Source organism: Bubalus kerabau, chromosome 13 (assembly GCF_029407905.1).
Source record: "Bubalus kerabau isolate K-KA32 ecotype Philippines breed swamp buffalo chromosome 13, PCC_UOA_SB_1v2, whole genome shotgun sequence".
Taxonomy (NCBI): Eukaryota; Metazoa; Chordata; class Mammalia; order Artiodactyla; family Bovidae; genus Bubalus; species Bubalus kerabau.
In genome coordinates, this window is record NC_073636.1 from 12,843,219 (window position 1) to 12,869,919 (window position 26,701).

At 43.0% G+C, this 26,701-nt stretch overlaps 1 protein-coding gene across 4 annotated transcripts in view; it reads right to left on the reverse strand.

Annotated features, from left to right (window-relative positions):
* SFMBT2 (Scm like with four mbt domains 2) overlaps positions 1–26,701 on the reverse strand; it is a 181,267-nt gene that overhangs the window by 103,204 nt on the left and 51,362 nt on the right. The gene's annotated exons all lie outside the window — the stretch shown is intronic.

Below are 26,701 nucleotides of genomic sequence, written 5' to 3' on the forward strand. Positions count from 1 at the left end.
TAATAACATATATGAGAAAAGAATCTGAAAAAGAATGGATATATGTATACATATAACTGAGTAACTTTGCTGAACATCTGAAACTAACACGCCATTGTAAATCAACTATTTTGTTGTTCAGTGGCTAAGTCACGTCCAACTCTTTATGACCTCATGGACTGAAGCATGCCAGGCTTCTTCCCTGCCCTTCACAATCTCCCAGAGTTTCTCAAATTCATGTCCACTGAGTCGGTGACGCCATCCAACCATCTCATCCTCTACTGCCCCTTTCTCCTTCTGCCTTCAATCTTCCCCAACATCAGGGTCTTTTCCATTGAGTCAGTTCTTCATATCAGGTAACCCAAGTATTGAAGCTTCAGCTTCAGCATCAACTACATGCCAATAAAAAAGTTTTTAAACCAGGAAACCTCTGCATAAAATCAATCTGAAAGCAGCATAAAGGCTTGAAGGGAAACAAAGGAAGCCAATGGCAGAGAAGTCAAGGTAGAGGCTGCTGTTCTTAGTGCAAATGTGACAGGGTCCCAAAGAGCACAAAAAGCACTGCATTTAAGACACCTTTCCAAAAAGATGGGCTTCCAGGATAGCTCAGGTGGTCAAGAATCTGCCTGCAATGCAGGAGACCCAGGTTTGATCCCTGGGTCAGGAAGATCCCCTGGAGGACAGCATGGCAACCCACTCCAGTATTCTTGCCTGGAGAATCCCATGGACAGAGAAGCCTGGGAGGCTACAGTCCATGGGGTTGCAGAGTTGGACATGGTTGAGCAACTTCCACTCCACACTAGGTTCTTTCAAAGCAAGATGCAACTATTCAGCTGAAACCTAAAGGAACAGAGTTATTACCAAAGGAAACCAGGCCATATGAGTGGTGGGAAAGTTCATGGTGTAGGGAAGACCTGGGCTCTGAGCTGGGCTCTGCCATCACTGGCTACATGACTTCAATCCATCCAATTTCTCTTGTATTCTTTCCTCTGATGCTACAACATGTTGCCTGTGTGATGCTATAAGGATTAAAGGAGATACACCTCCTGGTAAAATATAACCGTATCTGGCACATTTATGCAATTAACAGCCTCTCTAGTTCTGTTACCGGAGAAGGCAATGGCACCCCACTCCAGTACTCTTGACTGGAAAATCCCATGGACGGAGGAGCCTGGTAGGCTGCAGTCCATGGGGTCGCTAAGAGTCAGACACGACTAAGCGACTTCACTTTCACTTTTCACTTTCATGCATTGGAGAAGGAAATGACAACCCACTCCAGTGTTCTTGCCTGGAGAATCCCAGGGACAGGGGAGCCTGGTAGGCTACCATCTATGGGGTCGCACAGAGTCGGACACGACTGAAGTGACTTAGCATAGCATAGCATAGTTCTGTTACAAGTGTATATTAAATTATTACACATTCTTATCCAATATTTATTACTGCTGCTGCTGAAGCGACTTAGCAGCAGCAGCAGCAGCACAGCATATCAGATCTTAGTTCCCTGACCAGGGATCAAACACCAATGGGGGAAGCACAGAGTCTTAATCACTGGACTACCAGGTAAGTCCAAATTGTTTCTGTTTTTTTAATTAATCTTGGGATGCAAAAGAACTTGCTGAATTCAGATAAGGAACCCCTGCTACCATGGATGTTACACAGACCTTTCAGTAAAAAATATGATTCAGCACCGCAGTACACGTTATCATTGTTGCTGTTCAGTCGTTAAGTCATGTCCAACATTCACAAACTGACACTGCATTTTGCTTCTTCTTGTGTTTGCCTGGCTTGTAATTGCTTACATATGATGTTAAGTTATCAAATAAGATTTTAGTTTCAGCACACATCACCCAGAAAGCAGCAAAGTGTTAGTCGCTCAATCGTGTCCAACTCTTTTCAACCCCATAGACTGTAGGCCACCAAGCTCCTCTGTCGGTGGAATCCTCTAGGCAAGAACACTAGAGTGGGTTGCCATTCCCTTCTCCAGGGGATCTTCCCAACCCAGGGCTCAAACCCAGGTCTCCTGCATAGTAGGTAGATTCTTTACCATCTGAGCCACCAGGGAAGCCCAGAAAGCCAGAGGTCATTCATTTAATTGAGTGGGCATTAAACACCTTATGAGAGAGTACAGAAATTTAATATTTCTCGAGTTCTCCTTTTGGGTGAGTACATGCTACGCCATTAGGCAACACTGATACCATTCATTTTAGACAAGGGCATCACCCAGAGATTAAAGAAACTCAAGATACTGTATATTCATAGCTTAATCCCCAAGGGACCAGCTGCTTTCTCTGAAGTACCCTAGGACGTCTGAGCCCTAGAAACAGCCATAATTTACACAACAAAAGCCATAAAGATAAGACCTATTTATAACATTCTCAAGGTATAACTCATATTACTCTGCATCATATCTTTAAGAGCCTAGAAGATAAACAGCCTCTAAAACTATTAGAAGAAATTTAAAACCTTATCATTGTTCATTAGTTAGAGATTTTTATCCAATAAAATATGGAATTTCACTCAATATTGTACATTTTCTTCTTCTCTAGCCGTCATATCCCATTTATAGACATTTCTGCTCTTGCTTTAAACGTTTCCTTGCTTTTAAACAACACCCTTCCAGCGATTTTTTTTTCCTCTCTACTAGGAAAAATTTCCTGCAGCTCTTTTATTGGCTATCACTGCAGAGAAAGTGTCAAGACTGAACTGATATATCCACAAGGGTCCAGGCCTCTAAGTTCAATGGAATAAGACACTTTGTTTATTAAAGATTTTACTCTCATATTCTCTCTCTCTCCCTCACACCATTTGTTTCTTTCTATAGTTACTTTCTTAGCTAAACAGTCAGCACTCCCCTTGAGAGTACATTTTAAAAAGAAATAAGCTTGTAAAAAATTTAAATTCACCTGCCCCTCATATGTATCTGAGCACATGATTCAGTCTAACTTTCAACAGCTTTCACATTACTATGTGTAATGGTTAATTTTATGTGTCCACCTAGCTGGACCATGGTACCCAGATATTTGGTCCAACACTATCCTGTCTCCAAGAGGATATCTTTGGAGAAGATATACATTTAAATTGGTGGATTTTTGAGTAAAATGGATTCCCTGGTGGCTTGGATGGTGAAGAATCCACCTGCAATGCAGGATACCTGGGTTCAATCCCTGGGTCAGGAAGATCCCCTGGAGAAGGGAATGGCAATCTACTACAGTATTCTTGCCTGGAGAATCCCATGGACAGAGGAGCCCGGTGGGCTATAGTCCATGGGATCGCAAAGGAGTTGAACATGACTGGGCGACTGACACTTTCACTTTCGCTACTTTCTGAGAAAAGCAGATTGCCCTCCTTAATGTGGTGGGCCTCATCTGATCACTTGAAGGCTCCCCTGAGCAAGTAGGAATTATGGAGAAATCAAAAGAGAACTAAATAAACACACAAATATTCTTGCTCATGGATAGGAAGACTCAATTTTATCAAGATGTCAGTTTGCCCAATCTGACAGATTCAATGCAATCCATATCAAAACCTCAGCAAATTATTTTGTGGATACTGAAAAACTGACTCTAAAGTTTACACAGAGAGAGGCAAAAACCCCAACAGCCAATACAATACTGAAGGAGAGCAAAGTGGGAGGGTCTTGTGAATGGTAAGTAAGATCACCCACATGAAGTTCTTGGCAGAGGCTAATTGTTACTAACTAACAGAAATGGGGCAGAAAGGGGAGCAGGGGAGTTGAAGTGGGGGAGGGGAAGGGACAGGGTCCTATGGACCAAAAGGAGTGGTGGTAACATGACCACACCCCATCTGATGCACTGTGATGAGAAAATAATCCAATTTTCAAAATGAATCATTTTCATTTGGAAGCTACCTTTTTACATTTCAAAACTGAAACTAAACCATCATCAAAGATCACATAATTGCTTACTGCAGACACAGAAAACTGAATCAAATTTTAAATCAGTTATAATTATTTGAGAGTCTTCCTGTGTGCTTGATGGGGCTTCCCAGGTGACTCGAGTGGTAAAGAACCTACCAGCCAATGCATGAGATGTAAGAGATGTGGGTTTGATCACTGGGATGGGAAGACCCCCAGGAGGAGTGCATGGAAGCCACTCCAGTCTTCTTTCCTGGAGAATGCCAGGACAGAGGAGCCTGTCCTCATGGAGGGCTATGGTCAATTTAGTCACAAAGAGCTGGACATGACTGAACTGAAGCAATTTAGCATGCATGCCCAGTGCTTGATGACTACAAGATCAACTAAGGAGAGTGCGAGACTCTGGGGGACAGATATAGGAGGGCGGTGTTTGCAACAAGTTTCTCCACATGCTGCACCCCACCCCACACACACAGCTGTAATCTACTCTCTGGGCTGTACACACTGGTATTCCCAATACAGAACATGTTCCCTTTGGCCGGGCAGCTGAATCCATCCTAAATGAGGTTAACTGGGAGGTCTGTGTTGGGTCACACACCCTACATCCAGAGGCCTCACTCACAATAATCCATAATTTGTCTTTAACCACAAGGAAGTGCATGAGTTTTGCTTCATAAAATAATTATGGGACTTCCCTGGTGGTCCAGTGGCTAAGACTCCATGCTCCCAATGCAGGGGGCCTAGGTTCAATCCCTGGTCAGAAAACTAGATTCCACATGTCGAAACTGAGAGTTCACATGCAGCAACTAAAGATCCCACATGCTGCAATTAACTCCAGGACACAGCCAAGTAAGTATTTTTAAAAAGAAAAGAATAGAATTAGGACTCCAGGCAACCTGGAGAGACCCAGCCTCTCAGTGACATCCTCCAGCCATTCTAATCAGGAGGTTTTATAGGAGCCAGACGATTAACATGCTCTGTGCTTTGAGCTTCTCCTCAGAGCCTTGCTCCAAAGCCAGACCACCATGTCTGCATTCACCTTTTTGGAGCAGCCCTGAAAGCCCTGCCAGAGACGCAAACCCACACACCACGTATGACTCTGGTCCAGCTAGTGCTGACTTTTCCATTTCTTGGGTTGCCATATTTGTTTGGACTGCTGGGACTGTCCCTCAAACAAAAGCCCGGCAGCCAAGTCAGGTCTCTCCTCCCAGACCCAGTCATCACTAAAGTCTCAGACTGACTGTTCATTATATCTCCAAAGATTCTTAATATACAGTGTGTGACTGCCTTCATGGCATTCATGAAACTGAGTACAGTGAAACTGTCAGTGAATTTCACCAAACTGAAAGCTCATAAAATTGAATACAAAATTATGCATGCGTGTGTACCTGTGCCCATGTGTTGAAGGCCTCTTCCAAGAACTTTCGTTGAGTTCATCAGATTCTCAAAGGGCTATGTGACCCCAGCAAGACTAAGAACAATTACAGGCTTCAAAATCAAATGTTTGGTTACCAAAGAGGAAATGGGGGAGGATAAATTAGGAGTTTGGGATTAACACACACACTGTACTTACCATATATAAAAATGATAAGCAACGAACTGTATAGCACAGGGAACTCTACTCAACATTCTGTAACGACTTATGTGGGAAGAGAATCTAAAAATAACTGAATCAACTGCTGTACACCTGAAACTAACAAAACATTGTAAATCAACTATACTCCAATATAAAGTAAAAATTAAATGGAAAAAAAGAACAGAGACAATACTGTGTTAAAATGCAGCTACGATGTAAGTCACTAGACTGAGTTCCTTGAGGCTCGCTCTTACCATCTTTGTTGATCCTGCTGCCCAGCACGAAGAACCCCACATAGCTGTCCAAAGTGAAGCAGCTTTCATCATCTTTCTCCAACTCAACAGGTTTAAGACACTACCGTTCTGATTACAGACACATAGTGAGTGTTCCTTATGTACCAAGTACTTTCTCATATATCAACTGAGTGCTTCCAAAACTCCAATGAACTAGTTATTTTCAACCACATTCCACACACACACACAAAAAAGATTCAAATAGACTAAGCAGACCTGTATCACAGTTGGTGGCAAATATATTCAAAGAGTGCATTTATAACAGATTTCCATTAACTCACATAATATGCATAAAAGTTCCATTTTTAGAACAGTAACCCCTCCAAACACATATATAATTAAGGAAATAAAACAAATGTGAAACACACATTATTTCAGAACTTAAGAACATGAAACACAACTACTCAAAAAACCTTTAGATCCTGATCAGACTTCTCAAAACTACTTTTTGTATTCTTTAAAAGATTTGTATCACTAGGTAAACAAATTTTAAATAAATAATTGGAAAACTGCCAGCAATGACACCTCATGAAATATTATTTCCCTTAGAATGGAATTTTTTAAGAGTAATACTTTGTGGAAAGTCTTAACTGAGTACTGCTTTTCTTAAGAGAGTCAAATTTGATGACATGCTAATTATAATCATTAAAAAAGGTATCATCTTTAAATACATCTCACTGAAGTGTGTTTCTACCTAGGATGAGCAAAACACAAGAAAAGAGATGCAATGAATGCAATGTAAGTATTCAATGTGAGATCTGACATATTTATGATATGCAATGAAATTCCCCTTATTAAAGTAAAGTTCAAGAAGATTCAGAACATGTTCTTCAAGAGAAGAGTGTGATTCATACATAATGAGTCAGGTCCAACTGTGAGTGCCAAGGGCTTGCAGGCATTCTACAAGTAATGGACAAACTCAGTGACCTGAGAGTCATGCCTGAATATAAAACATGGCCCCAGAGCTGCTTAAACTCTCTAAACCTGCCATGTGTGAGAAGACGAGTAAAATACAAACTGTCTTCTACCAAAGCGTCCTATAAAAACACTGAGATTCTCTCTCTCAAGTACTAGAAAACAGAAGTGTTAGTCTCTCAGTCGCATCCGACTCTTTGTGACCCCACGGACTGCAGCCCGCCAGGCTCCTCCATCCATGGGATTTTTCCAGGCCAAGAATACAGGAGTGGGTTGCTATTTCCTTCTCCAAGAAAATAGAATTTGCTGGCAAAATGGAGACCCTGGAAAACACATTCCTGAAAATACATTTATTATCTAGCTATTGTAGTTTAAGTCCTTTCCATCCCTACATTCTACAAGGACATTCTTCAGTTCAGTTCAGTGGCTCAGTCGTGTCTGACTCTTTGCAACCCCGTGAATCGCAGCACGCCAGGCCTCCCTGTCCATCACCAACTCCCGGAGTTCACCCAGACTCATGTCCATTGAGTCGGTGATGCCATCCAACCATCTCATCCTCTGTTGTCCCCTTCGCCTCCTGCCCTCAATCTTTCCCAGAATCAGGGTCTTTTCAAATGTGTCAGTTCTTCATATCAGGTGGCCAAAGTATTGGAGTTTCAGCTTCAACATCAGTCCTTCCAATGAACATCCAGGACTCATCTCCTTTAGGATGGACTGGTTGGATCTCCTCGAAGTCCAAGGGACTCTCAAGAGTCTTCTCCAGAACTGCAGTTCAAAAGCATAAATTCTTCGGTGCTCAGCTTTTTTATAGTCCAACTCTCACATCCATACATGACCACTGGAAAAACCGGAGCTTTGACTAGACAGACCTTTGTTGACAAAGTAATGTCTCTGCTTTTTAATATGCTGTCTAGGTGGGTCATAACTTTCCTTCCAAGGAGTAAGCATCTTTTAATTTCATGGCTGCAATCACCATCTGCAGTGATTTTGGAGCCCAGAAAAATAAAGTCAGCCACTGTTTCCAGTGTTTCCCCACCTATTTCCCATGAAGTGATGGGACCGGATGCCATGATCTTAGTTTTCTGAATGCTGAGCTTTAAGCCAACTTTTTCACTCTTCTCTTTCACTTTCATCAAGAGGCTCTTTAGCTCTTCTTCACTTTCTGCCATAAGGGTGGTGTCATCTGCATATCTGACATTATTACTGACCTGTAAATTTTCTCATTATGTAGCAAAATCTGTTACTGAATTTTAACTTTTTTTTAAAACACATCTTGTGTGAAATGAAAAGAGTCACTGACAACTCAAAATTACAGAGGTGGAATGGTATCTAAATTACGGGTCTGCAAAATGGAGAACAACCTCAACATATAATCTCACTCTTTTCACATATTTTTTCCCTTAAAAATCTTTCTGCTCTGAAAAACTCTATGTAGCAAGGTTCAAATATCAACTTCTTTCTGTGAAGGCCAAGGGCAAACGTTGCAACAGAAGACAACTGTCTGATGCCAGGACATAACTGGGCTTTCCAGGTGGCACTAGTGGGAAAGAACCGGTTTGCCAATACAGGAGACATAAGAGATGAAGCTTTGATCCCCGGGTAGGGAAGAGTCTCAGGAGGAGGGCACAGCAAGCCACTCCAGTATTCTTGCCTCGGAAATCCCATGGACAGAGGAGCCTGGCAGGCTACAGTCCATACAGTCACAGAGAGTCAGACATGACTGAATTGACTTAGCACGGGCATGCAGAACAGAACTATTTGGAAAGAGGTTAAGCAAGTGTCAGGAAGCAGGTGGGGCCAGACTTGCAGGACACAAAGCAGAGTGAAAAGATTAAGTATTAACAGATAGGAGGTTAAGACTGGGACTTCTCTGGTAGTCCAGTGGTTGCACTCTGCGCTTCCAATGCAGGGGTGTGGGTTCAATCCGTGGTCAGGGAAGAAGATCCTTCATGCTGCGCAAAGCATCCTCCCAAAATTAAAAAAAAACAAAGACAATGTCTTCCATATTGCTGAACCCAATGGCCAATTCCCAATCATATATGTACTTGACATAATCAAGAGCATTGGGTAAGTAAGATCACACTCTCCTTTTTGAAACATTCTTCATTTAGTGTTACATTCTGAATGCTTTGGTCCAGCCTCCCAAAAAATACTTATGTTGAAATCCAAACCCCCAAGGTGGATGGTGTTAGGAAGTGAGGCCTTTAGGAAGTGATGACGTCAAAAGGATGGCACCTCCACGAATGAGATCAGTGCCCTTGTAAGAGCCCAGAGAGCTTCTGAGCCCCTTCCTCCATGTGAGAAGAGGGTAGTCTGCAGCCCAGAACCCAACCACGCTGGCCCCCTAATCTCAAAGTCTCCAGAACCGTGAGAAATAAATATGCTGCTTATAAGCCACCCAGTTTATGGTACTTTGTTAAATCAGCCCCAACCGACCATAACATTGAACCTTGACCCTTAGTGTTCCCCCGAAGTTCCTGAACAGCACAAACATAATTCAATGCCTATTCCAAAAACAGAGATACCTAGGCAATTAGCTCAATTCCTGTTATAAGAAAGGAGAATAAGAGTGACTGATTAAAAAGAACATTCCAAAGTGTGGGAATCATGACTTAAAACCATAAACCAGTTTGTTATTAAAGACAGACTGTTCAGAAAGAACCCAAATTACTACATGCTGTTTCCTCCCAGTGAAGAACAATGGGGCAGTCATGGTGCCTCAAACAAAAACTATAAATTTGGTGGGTGGGCACCGATAGTATAGAAGGAGGTGTATTTTAGTGTATGTATCTCTCTCTCTCTCTCATGATCCTCAATAACTGAATAGGAAATTTCAAAAAATTTAATCCCTTAGGATTTTGTCCTCTGTGATTCTTAAAACCAACCAAAAATGCTCCCATAGTATATCACAAAATATTTCAATAAAAGTTTGCAAAGGGGTCAGAATTCATGAAGGAAGAGTCTGTCCCAGCAGTTGGGCAGTAATTCATTCTGTGTGCTTGCCATAAATCTGACCCGCTCTATTACATAAACAATTCATTTGTAGTATTGTATGTGGCAATTCTTGAAACAGTCAGCTGTCAACAGAGCCTGGACAAATTCTCCTGATTTTTCTTCTATCAATCACACAAGGTCAAACGATATTTGTAGAAATGAAGCTTTACTAAGTAACAATTATTTTTAAGCAATAAAACCTAACAGATACTAATTTATGGTTTTCTTCCTGTTACCACTAAAACCGTATTTAGATGAGATTTATAGCTATTTAACAAAACAAAAACTTTGGGTCAGCTCTGGAAGTAGCAATTCATCAACTTTTGTGGGGCAGACAATCCATGCCAGAGTGGAGAGGAATAAATTTCCGGTTCATTTTGGAACCATGATTCCTTCCACAGAAGGAAGAGAAGGCAATCTGAGATTTTATAAGAAGGGAGAGTATAGTGAAACAGGCCTTCTATATAGACAGTGACTCTCACCTCAACCTGGAACTGACTTGTCAAAAAAATCACAAACTCAAAGAACTAAAAAAATTAAAAAAAAGAGAGATTGGCTATATGTATAACTGATTTGTTGCTGTACACCTAAAACTAACATAACACTGTAAATCGACTATACTCTAATAAAAAAATTTTTTAAGGAAAAAAAAGAAAATCACAAGTTCTTGGTAGTTTTTGTCATTTTATCCAGAATTTTGATAACCCCAACACAATAAACTGCTGAGATTTTAAAACCCAGCCCCAATCTGGAAACGTACCTCTTTCAAGTAAACATTCCTGGTTACAACTGTTATTTTTTAGACTCTTTCAGCAAGAAAAGAAGGGGAAAGGAATACTTGTAGTGCCATCATCCCTCTGCTTAATATAACTGCTTGATCAGTTATATTAACATGGCCCCAGAGAGGAGCTGGATGGGAACCTCTCTCATCTGACCACAGGAGGAAGGCAATTATGCAGCAGCAGAAAACCACAATGTTTACACTCTTCTCTCACTTCCTGTGAGAGAAGGTCCTCTTTCCTGTGAATGAGGGTCCTGCCTGGCCCATCAGGAAGTGCTGGGAGAAACGAGGATGGATCATAATTACAGGTATCTTCTTTTCATAAATGAGTGGGGACCACAGAAAAGGTTTTTCCACTGTAGGGAGTTCAAGGGCAGAAAGAGCTGGAACAAGTCATTAAAGAATCGCTTTTCTTATGACCGTTACAGGGAGTCCCCAGCCTACAAACAGGTTTTGCTTCAAGGGCCCATTAATAATCTGTTCCAGAACTCCCTAATACATTTTGAGCAATTACGAAGTTACCAAATGGTCTGCCAGGCCAACCCGTAGGAGTCTACACATACAAAATATACCGATGGAATCGGAACAACGTCTAAATATCGTGTAGGTGCCATCCATCGTTAAGAACACTTCATTTCCAAGAACTTCCCTGGTGGTCCAGTGGTTAAGACTGTACACTTTCAACGCAGGGGGCGAGCGTTCAGTCTCTGGCTGGAGAATTAAGATCCCACAAGCCACACGGTGCAGAGCAAAAAATAAAATACAAAATACCTGTCTATCCAGCAGTATTTACACAGCAAACACTCTTCAACAGTATGAGAGAAGGGAAAGCATTCTGAGACCAAAAAAAAAAAAAAAAAAATTGCATTTATCAATAGCCCCTGGACACTGGATAGGAAATTCCAGAACACCATACTTCATACACAAAAGGAAAGTGACCCCAGAAGGAGGATGTAAGATCTAACAAGGAATTACAAGAAAATAAAGTGGTAAATCTATGAATAAATTTTAGTGAACGCTGACCATATAAACTGTGCTAAGTCACTTCAGTTGTGTCCGACTCTTTGAGACCCTATGGACTGAAGCTCCCCAGGATCCTCTGTCCATGGGATTCTCCAGGCAAGAATACTGGAGTGGGTTGCCTTGCCCTCCCTCCAGGGGATCATCCTGACCCAGGGATTGAATCCACATCTCTTGCGTCTCCTGCATTGGCAGGCGGGTTCTTTACCATTAGCACAACCTGGGAAGCCCCCGATCTTATAAACTAATCACCCAGAAATTAGAAGGAAATTGACTAACCTACTACCTTCTACGCAAAACATTTTAGTTAGGTAGCCCTCACTCCAAGGGTTCAAATGAAGAAAACCAGTGACACAAATGATCAAAGGGTGGACAATCCAACAATCGCCGACTCTGAACTTCAGCAGCACTTGTCTGATTTTTCCAACATGCTTCTTCCTTAAAAATTTCTTTTATTTTAGATTAATACTAAGTTGCATTTCCCAACTTCACACCAACTCTGGGGAGGAAAATAAGAGATCCCACACACACTTGACAGAAGACGGATGTCAGCCTCCGTTACAAAGCTTTCTCTGAGCCGGGGGAAGTAGTATTTTGCTCTAATCTTAAAAAATAAAATCCCATGACACCATCTCTGTCACTGTACCCAAGACAAAGGTCTTCTTCCTAGTCTACCCAACGACTGATTCACTAGGAATGTAGCTGCCTTCTTTGCACTTAATAAGAAGTTATCTCGAGCTAGACGCTGCCAGTGGCTATTTCTCAGTGGTTTATCTTTCATTGTGACACTCAGTTGGCCACACTCTGCTCTGCAAACTGGCAGATTCTTCCACTGAGGGAGACTCTTCATTTTCCTATTTGCAAATCCACCTGCTAAGAATATCAAGTGCTTTTTAAAAGAGAATTTCACTAATATATCCATCACATCATCCACTGTCATCCAAGAGGCACTAACTCGCCTGGGTTTAATCTTGATTGACTCACAGCTTTAACCAGCGGTCACTCAGTTCTGCCAGCAATAAAATCATCTCTCCCGCACCTCCCCCAACAGGGCTGTGATGAATCACCGCCCTTCAAGGAAAGTCAATATCCAACTCACATCATATCACATCTTGTTGACAACAAGAAAAATTTACTAAGAAGAAACGGCTGTGCTTTATCTAGGCTGGCAATATATAAATTACTATCAGATTATGCAGATAAAATACATGACCTAAATTTATCTGCTATAATGATGCTTGTCACAGCCCTTTTTAATGCCTCTAAAAAAGGATTTATGTTAAGTGCTGGAGGCACGGGACAGCTGAAGAAAGGCTAGTACCACCACTTTTGAAAAGCTTATCTGTAACTCAAAACGTACTTCTCTTCGCTGTAGAAATCATTAGCTGAAGTCGTTTCATTTTCTTTTTCTAAAACTTTATTGGAGTTGATTTACAATGTTGTGTGAGTTGCAGGTATTCAGCAGAGTGAATCAGATATATGCGTGTGTGTGTATCTCCACTTTCTGCTTCTTTTCCCACAAAGGTTATTACAGAGTGTTGAGTAGAGTTCCCTGTGCTATATAGTACGCCCTTGGTGGTTATCTATTTTATATATAGTAGTGTGTATACGTCAATCTCAATCTCCTAATTCATCAATTCCTCCCCAAAACTCCCCTTTGGTAACCATAAGTTTGATTTCAAGATTTGTGAGTCTGTTTCTGTACTGCAAATACGTTCATTTGTATCATTTTTTATTAGAACTCACATATAATGGTATTATATGATATTTGTCTTTCTCTGACTTACTTCACTCAGTATGATAACCTTTAGGTCCAATCCATGTTACTGCATTGCATGCAGGCATGCTAGGCCCTGTCTGACTCTCTGAAGCCCCACGAACTGCAGTCCACCAGGCTCCTCTGTCCATGGACATTTCCAGGCAAGAAAATGGGTTGCTATTTCCTCCTCTAGGGGATCTTCCTGACCCAAGGATCAAACTGGCCTTTCCTGCATCTCCATGTTGCTGCAAATGGCACTATTTCGTTCTTTTTCAATGTCTGAGTAATAGACCGCTATATATATAAATACCACATCTTCTTTATCCATTCCTCTTTCAATGGACATTTAGGTTGCTTCCATGTCTTGGCTATTATGAAATGCTGCAATGAGCACTGGGTACATATACCTTTTCAGATTATAGTTTTCCCTGGATATAAGCCCAGGAGTGGGATTGCTAGACATTTATTTTCTTGGCCCAGAATTTGTGTACTGAAACCACTCACAAAAATAGTACTATCCATAAGGCATCAACCATAAGCCAAGCACACCAGGTTCGTTCAGGTCACAGAAGTAGTAAATATTATCTACTAAAGGGTCTCTGGGGATCTGAAGAAGCCACAGGCACTTTTCAAAGCAGCCAGCCTTCTCATGGACAAGAGCAGGAGGACTTGGGAAAGCCGAGAGACAGGATCCACACTTCCTGTGATACGAAGGACGCTGCAGCGGCGTGTTCAGGATGACCGGCAGTGCTGAAGCCCAAAGCCAAATGGATGAAAGAAAGAAAAGAAGAAGATGGGACCACAGACAGTATCCCCTTCCATCCTGCACACTGCACAGCAGCCGCAGGTTTCAGGAGCTCTGGTTACAAGACTTAAAACACCTGTCAATAATCAGCAAATCAGCCGACTAGAACCGCTTTGGTGCCTCTATTCTCAGCTGAATGGCCTGTTGAGGTTACAGCTTGTGTCTGTCTCCATCAGGGGCTGGGAGCATATCAAAATGATATTTCCCGAACCCTACAGAGTAGAAAGTTAGGCTGGGGTTGTTTTTCTTCCTTGGGGTTAATTATAAAGCTCTGAAACGGAGGTTCTAATGACTGGTCAGGTAAACGTACTGCAGAACCTAACTTCAGATGATGACAGCATTATTACGGTCAGAGTGCAAAGGGCACAGACTACTGGAATCCGGGGGATCCCTGAGCTTGGCCCGGTCAAAGAGCTGATGGGAGCATGCAAAGCCCTCTGCCTGCCTTTGGAGAACTTCCCTAAGTAAAACAATGACTTCTGTTCCCAAGCACAACCTGAGGTCAGGATGACTGGAAGACGTACCCCCCTTATCAACCAACCATTCACATCGCTACCCTGCAAGGAGGAGAGGCTGCTGTCTTATACAGAGTTAAGAAAATGGATTTTAAAATGGGTCCTGTTACAGGCAGGTCTGACTTACACCAGGAAGACATACCCACAATGAGACACACGATGAGCACATTCATGAGGGTGCAGGGGGCATCCGTTGGGAAGTTTTTGCTTGTTTTTACTGATCTTCTCAGCCTAGAAACCAGGGTTTTTCACCCTTCTTTTTCCCCAATATCCCCCCTAAGAAGCCCTTTCAGATGTTTTTTTTCGAAATCATACCCTCATGGCATTTTAAAACCACAAGGAGGGACTGCCCTGGAGGTCCAGCCCTTAAGACTTGGCATTTTAATGTAGGGGTGTGGGTTCGATCCCTGGTCAGACAGCTGAGATCCCAGATGCCTCATGGCCAAAATATCAGAACATGAAACAGAAGCAATGCTGCAACAAATTCAATAAAGACTTGAAAATTAGTTCACGTCAAAAAAAATTAAAAATAAAAATAAAACCACAGGTAAAGTATATATCTCTTCACATATTATTTGTGCATCTACTCTTTACACATTTTATAAATATGATTTTTTTTCACCCCCTTAGAAATGTCTGACTCCCCAGGACACCCATGGCTAAGTTCTTGGACTCTAAGCAGGACCACTGGCTCAGTCATGAATTTTATGACTTGAATGAGCTCAGTAATGTTTACTTTTCATTAGTAGAAGTTTAAACACTGACTCTGCTAAATACGTCTTGAGCCATAATATGACTTATTAATGCAAGGCTATCTAATCAACCTTTCGTTCTGTAAACACAGAGCCTCAAGGCTATGGGAACTGCAGGGAGCAACACCAAGAAATTCTGGTCTCTACCCTGACGTTCTGGGCTGGGGGAGGCAGTCAGCTGGCAAACATGCTGCATGTCAGACAAGGAAAAAGAGTAAAGAAAAAGAAGTAAATCTGCCAGCACGGCCAGATTATTACACAAGGAGGGAGGGTTCCTTTGAAAAGGTGACATTTTAGCAGATACTTAAAAGGAGCGAGAGTTAAGTCGTGCGATTATCTGGGGTTCCAGGCAGAAGGTAAATGCAAAGGCCAGGTTCAGGTGTCAATGAACTTGGCATGTCTGTGGGATGATGGGAAAAAAGGAGAATCAGAAAGAATGAACTGCAGGAGACAAAATCAGAGCGGAGGTGGGAGGTAGAGAACCCTACGCTCTGTACTCGTTAATTTTAACAATGTTAATTCTTCTAATCCAGGAGCACAGGACCCTCCAATCCATCTTCCTCAGTTCCTCTCATCCAGGTCTTGTAGCTTGCAGCATACAGATCTGTCATCTCCTTGCTTAGATTTATTTCTAAGAATTTTACTGTTCTGGATGCTCTTGCAATCAGGACTATTCCTTTTATTTCTTTTTCAGATGTTTTCTTGTTGGCGTACAGAAACACAACTGCTTTCTCTATGTTGACTTTGTATATCGCAACTTTACTGTATTTGTTGATTAGTTTTAGCAGTTTTTTGATGGAGTTTTTAGGATTTTCTGTATGTAAGATCTGTATGTAAGATCATTTCATCTGCAAACAATTTTACTTCTTCCCTTCCTAGCTGGATGCCTTTTCTTTCTTTTTCCTGTCTGATTGCTTTGGCTAGGATTTCCAGTCCAATATTGAATGAGGTGGTAATGACGGTGGGCATCCTAATCTTCAAGGAAAAGCTTTCAGTCTATCACCACTGGGTATGATGTTGGCTGTGGGTTTGTCACATATGGCTTTCAGGAAGTTATATTCTTTCGATACCCAATTTGTTGAGCACTATCATAAAAGGATGTTGCATTTTCTCAAATGCCCTTTCTGTATCTACTAAGATGATCATATTATCATCCATTCTATCAATTTGGCATATCTCACTTATTTCCATATGTTGAACCATCCTCAAAACCATGTGCCTCAGTTTTGAGGCAAAGTTATCAATATGTAAATGAAATACATATTAAGTCTTGCTTTTAAAGAACTTGAGTGTATTAGTTGCTCAGCCATGTCCAATTCTTTGCGACCCCATGGACTGTATGTAGCCCACCAGGCTCTGTCCATGAAATCTCTAAGCAAGAATACTGGAGAGGGTTGCCATTTCTTTCTCCAGGGGAATCTTCCCGACCCAGGAAAGATTGAACCCACGTATCCTGCATTGCAGACAGATGCTTTACCATCTGAGCTGCTAGGGAAGCCCTTTAAAGAACTTACTACACCAAAATCATCCAGCTCAGTCATCCTAGCGTAAGATTACAGAGCTAGGAACTGTTCAAGCTGTCTTTCAAAATCTAGCAGCAATTACTTCCTCTGCATCTGCAAATGCATTCTTTGTGCTCATTCAGGTGAGAGAAATCCAAAGTATAAAATTGAACACCGTCACAATGCTGCCCACAGGTCCCAGAGAGAACTCAAATTGTACAGGAAGCAAGTCTGTTCTTCATTTGACCTTGAACTTGGGAAAAATATAACATTCTCCAGGAAGGTAATTTTGTTTCTAGGTATCTTAAGAAACCCCAAGAGTCACAAGTATCTAGTTTTGGTTATTTGTGTATTGTTGCTGTATCTTTCTGTAATACATAAACTGCAGGAATTAAACTAGGTGTTACCAGAGAGAAGGAGAGAGAGAGAAAGCACAGCTTGACAACTCCTTGTTGGGAAGATGAATTGCCCTCATTACTCTAATATGCTGTCATACACGGAAGGCAATTTAAATTCACTGAACTTGTTTTCCTTTCTTATCAAACTAGATGGCTAAGTGTGCAGCTGCTGACTCTTTAAAATTAATTAATGGTGCCCTTTTTTTCAGTTCTTCCTCAAAGGATGTGAAATCACTTTTGTAGTATTCTCAAACACCCTGCCCTGTGGTTTAAATGAAACAAATTGAGGATTCCCCCAGAGCTGCAGCCACTCGTCTCCGTTCAGAAAACAAATCAAGAGAGAACCAAGGCAGAAATGCTGCTTCTCAATGATGGAAACCTTCTTTCGTCAGAATTTTTTTTTTCCCCAGACTCCTCAAGAAACTATTTAACTACAGGAAGAAAGATAAACAATCGCAGGAGAAGCAGGAGTCATATCTGCTGAGAGCCTGGTCCATTACAGTATATGGAATTTCTTTTTCTCCATGACACCACCCTAAAATATCATCTGCATTTTTCAGATAAAGAAAATGAAGCTTAGAGAGTCTAATTTGGGGTCCACTTGGTTTGGGGAGGGGGAGTTGAACCAGGGATTCCATGTTGGGGTCTTTCTGACCCTGAAGTGTCAGTTACTCAGTCGTGTCAAACTCTTTGCAGCCCCATGGACTGTAGCCCACCAGGCTCATCTATCCATGGGGATTTTCCGGGCAAGGATACTGGAATGGGTTGCCATTCCCTTCTCCAGGGGATCCTCCCAACGAGGGATCAAGCCCGGGTCTCCCGCGTTGCAGATGGTTTCTTTACCGTCTAAGCCACCAGGGAAGCCACCAAAGTCCACTTTTTTTTTTTCACTACGTCATGCTAATTCCAAATGCCACACTTCATTGGGAAATTAAATTAACATCACTGATTGGTCAATGCAAACGGCCCTGTTATTAGAGCCGGCGATTCCCATTTGCCAGCACAGGAGCCCTGCCTAGCACCAGTGCCTCGACCGGTTCTGCCAGTAAAGAGAATGAAATAAATCACCTAAAAAACACTCTTCAAAAATCTCACTGAACACTCTTCTTTCATCTGATTTCCCTCAGGATCCAGTGTGGGTTCTTTTTAATTAATAATATGACAAGTTTTATTACAGGATCACTCGTATATAAAACAGATTAACAATCTTCCTGGGAGGGAAGAGACTCCTAGCGACCCCATGGACTGCAGCCTACCAGGCTCCTCCGTCCATGGGATTTTCCAGGCAAGAGTACATCCTGGGAGGGAAGAGAAGGAAAGGTCTTACTTAAAAAAAGAAAAGTGCAGGACTTTCCTGAGTGTCCAATGGTTAAGACTCCATGCCTCTAACGCAGAGGGGAGGGCTTGATCCCTTAATCTCTGCACTTTTCCTGAACATGCGGCATAGTCCCCAAAACGTTTTTTGTAAAAAGAAAATATAGATTGACCAAACAGTTCCTTGAAACAGAGATACTGAGAGACATGTCCCAAGAACTTTGCATAGGAACGTTATTTCTTTTTAGAAAAAAAAAACATTTATATGTAAATATTTGGAGATACTTGCATGTATATTCTAGAAGTCCATGGGGTAGAGACTAATTATATCCACCATAGTAAATGCATACAATGGAATTCCACATGGTATTTTAAATGTTATACACTCATCCCTATTACTGCTAAGGACATGCAGGGACAACAACTACAAAGTAGTTGACCAGACAGCAGCTACGGCAGCACCCGCAAGTGTAAAACTGTCAGTCTGTGTAAACTGGGGTGTGGGTGTGTGGCCCGTGCATTCATGGACAGCCGTCTGGAGTGACGGTGGTGTTCTCTGTCACGTGTAACCTCTCTTCACATACCCAAGCAACAGAGGTGACGAGCCCTTTCGTTCTTGTGTAGTCACTAAGGCACGTCTGGTTCTTTGGCGACCCCATGGACTACAGCCCACCAGGCCCATCCCCTCTTCCATGGAGTCTTCCACCCCCAAGGGTAGAACCCGCATCTCCTGCATTGGCACTGAGCCACTATGGGAACCCAACAAAGCCCACCATTACACGTAAGCTTTTCTTTAAAGAAAAAAAAAAATCAATAAAATGCCCCAATCATAACAAAAAAAAGAAAACCAAGTGGACAGCAATTTTTACCAAATTAAGGTGAGTTTCAGAATGTATTAATAAATGCTCGGGTAAAATTCTACCAGAGGTTAGATGGTGGGAGTCAAAACTTCTACCTATTCACAAGTCAGCTGGAATTTAAAAGCAGATAGTATTAAACTGCACGTTTCTGACACTCTTTTCTACGTGACATTTTGAAAGAAGCACAAGTATATTCGTATTTGTTGTCACATGTATGTGCTATGCACTTAGTCGCTCAGTTTGAGACCCCATGGACTGTACTTCTCCAGGCTCCTCTGTCCATGGGGATTCTCCAGGCAAGAATACTGCAGTGGGTTGCCATGACCTCCTCCAGAGCATCATCCCCACCCAGCGATCAAACCCAGGTCTCCCGCATTGCAGGCAGATTCTTTACCATCTGAACCACCGCGGAAGCCCTATCACATATATGAAAGAAAGTGAAAGAGAAAGCCACTCAGTCATGCCCGCCTCTTTGTGACCACATGGACTATACAGTCCATGGAATTCTCCAGGCCAGAATACTGGAGTGGGTAGCTTTTCCCTTCTCCAGGGGATCTTCCCAACCCAGAAATAGAACCGGGGTCTCCTGCATTGCAGGCGGATTCTTTACCAACTGACCTATCAGGGAAGCCCCTCATCACATGTATATCTGCCCTTATTTCTTTTTAGAAAAAAGTATATTTATATATGATATATATAAGTATATTATACAAAGTATATTTATATATAAATACAAGTATACATTGTCACAGGTGCAGAGGCATACTTATGTGTTTGAATACCACCAGTGCAAAGATGATGTGAGAACAAACAACTCTTGTTAAGTTTCCAAATAAGCACAATCTTCCCTCAATTTACCAGGAAGCCACATTCCTGAAAAACTGACACTGTTTTAAAACCATACAAACTCTAAAAAAATGACTAGGGTCCAGGGTCCAGTAATTACACACGTGTTTCACCTTCACGTCCACCTGGACATTCCAAGATCATGGGACAATTCTCCACTGCACATGTAGGTCCTATGTGCCACAGGACACTCGGCATCTGTAGCCCCTGCTCCCAAAATGCCAGTTGCCCTTCCCCACCAAGCCTCCCCCGCAAATTCTCAAATCCCCCCAAGCTCCACAGGGCACCCAAGAAATCACTGATCTTGCCTGTTCAAAGGCGTCAGCTCTCAACTCCTATCTGAAATCAGCTTAGGCAGCTACAGCTGAGAAGACCCAGAACCCTTGTGACATACCAGGTAAATATTGGTATTAGTCTGAACACCAAAGATCACCATTTGCATTGTCTTGAAACAAATCTGTCTTCCAATCTCACAGACTGAGGAGTTCACCCTTTAATTTTCTGAGCAGTGCATGGTAATTTAATTGTATGACACTGATTAGCTGTGATTTTGAATCGCAAAGTTATATCTCTACCACGTGCACTAAACAGGAAAATTTTAAATTTCCCTCTCTCCATAAACATCAAGTCAAGTGCCGTTTCCTGGTGCCAAAGGAATCTCTCTTTCTCTTTTAAATATACTCTTAAAACAAAAGCAGACATCCCCCTTTTTTTGGAGAGGGAGATTTCTGGATTCTCCATGTATTTCTTTGGGTAATATTTTACAAAGTTAACACTTGTGTATGTGTATGCAAGTGTGTGTGTGTGTGTGTGTGTGTGCACGCGCACTCAGTCGTGTCTGACTCTGCAGCCCCATGGACTATAGCCTGCCAGGCTCCTCTGTCCATAGGATTCTCCAGCCAAGAATACTGGAGTGGGTTGCCATGCCCTCCTTCAGGGTATTTTCCCAACCCAGGGATTGAATCCAAGTCTTGTGTCTCCCGCACTGGCAGGGGCATTCTTTACCGAGTCACCTGCTCCATGCATTTCTGAGGCCAATAGTTAAGGAAGTTAACACTTACGACAACCTGGGGAATATCACAGTGAAAGGAAGCATCACCTTCCTGTGACCCTCCAGCAACCGGTGCTCCTGTGCAAGGCTTCAGTGTGGACCACTAGCTGCCAGCAAGAAACCAGGTCTTCTTGTAAGCAGTAGCCCTCCTCACACCGCTCTTCACCGACCAAAGGAGTTACAAGGATTGTTTCTGTCGTTTTTTTCCCTTGTGAGATAAATCTGACCTTTGGAGGTTGTCAGATAAAAATTGGCACTTGACATCTACCTCTATAAGGATTAAATCATGTGCCGTTGCAGCTGGTGATTCTCAACACCCTCTGAAAGGAGTTCAGGGTGGAGAGCAGGAATGAGGCACTCAGTGCTCGGGGGAAACTGGCAGGACAGGTCTTCAGATAGTTAGACACTTTCAGAGTATCTAAAGTACTCTTCAAAAAAATGAGCCTAAGTCTCATATTTAGAAAAGCATTCAAACCCTGCATGGTGATGACCATTCCTCGTGACTAGCGGAAAGCTTCAGCAGACTAGCAGAAACCTTCTAGAAAAGTATGTGCTTGACTGCATGCACTCTGCCTTCACCAAAATCACATATACACTGATCTCCCCGCTGCCTCTATGGAGCAGCTTCTCAGAGCTATCTGAGGTGCGGTCTCCCAGGCTGCACCAGGTAGAACTTTTGTCCCAAATGAAACTTAACCCACAACTCTGGCGTTGTGCATTTTTTTCAAGGCAACAGGGTATACACCTGTATGGATTTTAACACAGGTATAGATTCACGCTATCATATCCACAATCAAGATACGAGACAAGATTCCATTCCCCCTACACACACACATACACACAAAGATCCCTTTCTGGGTCCCTCTGTAACCTCCCTTGACCCCACAGCCCCGCCCAGAGTGATGCTCTCCATCACTGCAGTTCTGCCTTTTAAAGATTCCATATAAGCAACAGGCTTCCTAGGTGACTCAGAAGTAAAGAACCCAAATGACAATGCAGGAGAGGCAGGTTCAATCCCTAGGTCAGGAAAATCCCCTGGAGAAGGAAATGGCGACACACTTCAATATTCTGGCCTGGAGAATCCCATGGACAGAGGAGTCTGGCGGGCTACAGTCTATGGGGTCACAAAGAGTCGGACACGACCTAGCGATGAACAACAGCACACGTGGAATCAAACAGTACGTAACCTTTTGAGACCTTTCCGTACGGCCTGGTGTCCTCTCAGCCACGGAGTCCCACATGCTCCGTGGTGGCCCCGAGTCCTGGGGGCTCGTGCTCTAGCCAGTACCGTGCTGGCCGCATCACCTTTCATCCTGGGCCTTGGGAGTCACGTGTGGTCATCTGGGCTGCACTCTATAGGTCCAAACGGCTACACATCTGCCCAGGTTCCAGGAGACCCCTGGAACAGACCCCTCCCTCAACGGAAAGGAGGGCAAAGAAACCTAGAGTCTGATTTTAAAAAGGTCTCCAGAGGTGATGGAGATTCCTTACCAAGCTCTGCAGCATCCAGAAACCTCTTATTCTGCCCCCCAAAAACGGTACATGAAGGCTTTCTAACGAGGGTAGCTCTGTTACTCCCCTTATGACCATGGAGCAAACCTAGTCCTGAAGACTCTGCTTCTCAACAACCTGAAAGATAAGTCAGTCCCTTCTGCTAACTTTATAACACTTCTCATTATCTTTAAAAAAATAACTGGTCCAGCCAGTTCCAAGGCTTTTTCATGACTCCCTATAAAACTGCCTCTGTGAGGCCCCCTCTCTTCAGGGAAACCTCGTGATTAATCTTGAATTCCATCACCCAACTTCCAAAAGTCAAACATCCACCCCCTGTCCCAAATGCCAGGAGGAAGCAGGTACATAAGCTGAGCACCTTGGTACCCAGTGGCCTTAGGGACACAGCCCTTCTCCCCATCTAGTCCTGTGAGTGAGCACAGGTCATCCCAGGAGGTGTGTCACCCTGTAAGAACAACCCGTTAACTGATAATCACCATAATTACCTAATCAAGACACACTCCATCAAGCCAAGCCAGACTGGCTAAGTACCTCCCCCCGCCTCCCCTCTCCTCCCCCATCCCTCTCTTCCTTCACCAGCCCCTTTCCTAGTCAGATGTGCATTTTAAATCTGTGTCGCTGCCACTAAACCACTTTCTGACTGAAACACCTTTTTTGCTGCAAGAACACGGGAACAATGACTTCTGATGCCTTTTTCGCTACCTGCCTCCTTCCAACAAAGGGCGCTGGCTGACAGGTGACTGTCAGAACGCAGACATGGTTTTCACGACATCGTCCCAGCCCAACCCCGGTACATGGAGTTTTGCTCACACGGAGCAAAAAACCTCAGTCCCTCCCTCACCAAATCTGGGCACAGTCCAGGGTGGAGGGTTTTTTGGGTTTTGTTTTTTCCTTGAAAACCTCGGTGGATACTCCCCTGGGCCTTCACTTGTGCTCAATATTCTGACAGGAATACTCCAGCCAATCCAGCCTTCATTACAAACTAAGCTACCATACAGAAGTAAAAATTATGTTGTGAGCTCTGGCTAATACCCTGCCCCTATGCTAAGCCTACCCTCTTCCTTCCATCACTCTGTAGCACGTATTGACATGCTGTCTAACCGTGCATCTATAAACATGGCATTTTTCAGTAAGAAAAGAATTCCCATGATCCATGTGGAAAGGAAAACTGGGTGAATATTGTATTACAATAATGTCAATAAACAACCTTTAAACGTACGTATCCAACGCGGCTCCTGAATTGAATGGTCTTCCCCTTCGCCTTGGGCTTCCCTGGTAGCTCAGTTGGTAAAGAATCCGCCTGCAATGCAGGAGACCCCAGTTCGATTCCTGGATTGGGAAGACCCTCTGGTGAAGGGATAGGCTACCCACTCCAGTATTCTTGGGGTTCCCTTGTGGCTCAGCTGGTAAAGAATCCACTTGCAATGCAGGAGACTTGGGTTCGATCCCTGGGTTGGGAAGGTCCTCTGGAGAAGGAAAATGCTACCTACTCCAGTATTCTGGCCTGGAGAATTCCATGGGCTGCGTATAGTCCATGGAGTTGCAAAGAGTCAGACACAACTTTGCAACTAAACAACACAAATTTCTACCTAAAACATTTGGGACTATAATGCCTTATGGAACGAGGCATAACCAACGCTCCTGCAATACATCCTCAGTCACTAAAAAGGAAATAAAAACCCTCCATGAGAGGACAAACACTTCTTTAATGAGTATTTCACCTGCTAGTGTAGAATATCAAACAGACACACATAAAAACCGAACAGGTAATAATTCAATCCATCTGAACTCACTCCGTTCCAACAGTTTCTAAAATCCTTAATCATCTGTAAATGAAAAACTGCCTTGAAATAAAACAGTGTAAAATATGCTCAAGGAGTCATAAAAGACTGTTTTCCTGCAAAATTATGGTTCACTTTTCTTCTCACCAATTTCTTCACAGTAGAATTAGCTAGGGCTTCCCAGGTGGCGCTGTAGTAAAGAACCTGCCTGCCAATGCAAGAAACGCGGGTTGGATCCGTAGGTTGGGAAGCCCCCCTGGAGTAGGAAGTGACAACCCACTCCAGCATTCTCGCCTGGGAAACCCCATAGACAAAGAAGCCTGGCAGGGTATAGTCCACAGGCTGCAAAGTGTCAGCCAGAATTGAGCGACTGATCAGGAGCACAATTAGCTAGAACTCGGACTACAACAGCAAGTCTTGACTCATGACAAATTTTACAGATCGTAAAATGGAGCTGAACACAAGCCATGACCAGCCTGCCAAGGAAGGAAGGATAAACCCTCGGGGGTCATAATGGCACAGCTGGAACCCCGCCCCATCCAAAGTACTTTAGGGGAATGTGATGTTTTATTTGGGGGCTTCCCTGGTGGCTCAGATGGTAAAGAACCTGCCTATAATGGGGGAGACCTGGGTTCGATCCTCAGTTGGGAAGATCCCCTGGAGGAGGGCATGGCAACCCACTACAGTATTCTTGCCTGGAGCATCACCATGGACAGAGAAGCCTGGTGGGCTACAGTCCACAGGGTCACAAAGAGTTGGATGATGTTTTATTTTATCCTCTGTGATGTCAGCAAATTTAAATGTGGTGCCATTAGACAGAAAACCTGAGAATTGTATGCAAAAATACTATCGAGAGAAACAAAAAACCAGGGAAACAAAACATTTTTTAAAAAACAGTTGGGAAAATGAGGGAAGAATAATGCTAATGCAATCCACTTATGACAATTTTCATAGAAAAAGACCACTGAGTTTGGCCGTAAGAGTTGCAGGTGCCCTGAAAATGTAATTTTAGCATAACAATGGACAGAAAATTGAGCATCAAGGAGAAAGCAGATGGAGAAAAAGGAAATGGAGACAGAGGATGTCAGAAGAGAAAAAAACAAGGACTCGACACAGACAACAGGGTCTTAAATGCCACTGTTTACAGTGTCGATGTCCAGGGTACTTTCTCTATCCAATTAGACTGAACCCCGTGAAAGATAAAACAGTTCTTTTCATTGACACATGTACCATAACTTATGACCATGGACTGGGCATGCACCCTGATTTAGAGATGGAGTGTCTCCACTTCTCCTTGAAATGACAGTTTTAAGGAAAGCTTGTAAACATGCAAGGGATGTGAATCAAGGATCCTACTTACTGTATCGTTACTGACGATCTTACTTCCTGAACGATACTGTACTGGTATCGTTCAAAACTGCTGCTGTTAGGCCAAAGGTATGAAAAGTGAGCTGCTGCCCTTCACGAGACAACGCACCTTCCCCAGGATGTTGTTTTCTTCGACTGGAAGGTCCTTCAAGGACCTTCAAGGCCGTCAGGGCCCCTCTGCCCGCTACGGCCGCATCTTGGGTCCCTGGCACCTACCCATCCTGAGAACGCCCAGGACCAAGACGGCAGCTTTCAGTCTTTGACAACGAGGGTGACAATCACTCATGTTATCCAGCTCATTTCGGGGTCCATCCTGAAACGCTTTCTAGACTACAAATCCTTGGAACATCCCTGGCAGTCCAGCAGTTAAGACTCACCCTTCCAATGCAGGAGGATCCAATCCCCGGGGAACTGAGATCCTACATGCCTCTCAGGGAAAAAAATGTAAATAGAATGCAAATCCTTGTCAATCCGGACCTCTCAAACAAAAAGATTCCTCATCTCACAGGTGTGAGACCACAGTCAACCCCATTTCACTGTACTGGGCTCAAAGATTTTCCACTAATACTTTTCAACACTTTCAGGTTTCCACATCCAGGACACACACGTAGTACTAAATCAACCTACTTTCTCCAACTGTCTCCCACAGTCCAGCAATGACAAGAGCTAATAGCAATCAATATAATAATAATTAATTCATTAACATTTTAAAAACACAGCTTATCCTACCCAGGGCTAACCAGTAAAGAACCCTACCAGGTGGGAAAAGGCATTTGTCTCACAAAGATGACATTTCTCCCCTAAGA